Source organism: Tachysurus vachellii, chromosome 6, assembly GCF_030014155.1.
Source record: "Tachysurus vachellii isolate PV-2020 chromosome 6, HZAU_Pvac_v1, whole genome shotgun sequence".
Lineage (NCBI taxonomy): Eukaryota > Metazoa > Chordata > Actinopteri > Siluriformes > Bagridae > Tachysurus > Tachysurus vachellii.
The window spans coordinates 1,757,239-1,758,529 of record NC_083465.1 but is presented as its reverse complement, the minus strand read 5'-3'; positions in this window follow the sequence as shown (position 1 = coordinate 1,758,529).

Here is a 1,291-nt window from a genome sequence, read left to right as displayed (position 1 = left end):
AGCCCCAATAAAAGTTTGCAGAGAAGCAGCTGCACACTGTGATGCTCCCGACACCATGTTTCACCGAGGGCACGATGTAAACATACTCCCACCTCTGGTGTATAATCCTGTAAGTCACACACGTGCTAGTCACAAGGAAGTCTCAAGTCACGAATGTCAAGTCAAAGTCAAGTCGAGTCTTTTTGTAATATTTGTCAAGCAAGTCTCAATTCTCAAATTTGTGACTTAAGTCTGACTCGAGTCAAGTCGAGTCCCCCATCTCTGAGTCATTTAACTCAAGTCCGAGTCAAGTCTCAAAGTCACGAATGTCAAGTCAAAGTCAAGTCGAGTCTTTTTTTTAATATTTGTCAAGCAAGTCTCAAGTTTGCGACTTAAGTCTGACTCGAGTCAAGTCATATGACTCGAGTCCCCCAGCTCTGTTATACGCACAACTCTTTCTTCTCCAAACTTTACAATCCAAATAAACGATCGCAAAAGAGTTTATAATCTTTTATAATCGCACTAGATGCGATTAGTTTTATCTAAAACTTCTTTTAACTTAATTTCTTATTTCTTAACTTGCTAACAGCCCTAGATGGCGACTGGGATCCTGCTTTAAGGTTTGAGGTTATTTTTCATATACGTACATACATACAAATACAAATCATATAGAGATAATCGACTATAACAAAATATATTTTAAAAACTAGATGGAAATCGGTAACGAATCAGTAAAATATGCTAGTGTTTGTGGGGTATGTGATGAGTTGAGGAATGTAATGGGATGTTTACGTATATCGTCGCTGTCGGGCGGAAACCTCGTATCTCCAAAACAGTTATTTTTACCTTATCTGCAGTACACAGGGTTTAGTCCGCGTTGCAGTGGATTGTCTTGCGCTAAATTCCTGTCCTCAGACCTAGCGGGGGTCAAGATTTTTTTTCTTTGAGCCCAGTGTTTTGAAGACATTTACCTCAGAAGACGTGTTGATTCGTTGCGACTCTTCTTGAGGAGAAATATGCCGCGAAGCTCTCACACGGAGTGAGGAAGAGGTGGACAGTTGAAGTGTCCAATGGAGTTATGAGATTTGCGCTCAAGCTATTTTCAAGACTTTAGATTGTTTAATAACTTGTAATAATAACAGACCCACGTGGGGACTGACCAATAGCATCGATATGTGAAAAAATATGAAATTGACCAAATTTGGACGTACGAGGTTTCCGCCCGACAGCGACGACATGCAAGTAACCGGTGTGTGAGTCGTCCAGTCTGTTTTTACTGGTGTGTTTGGGTTCGGGAGCTGAGGCTGAAGAA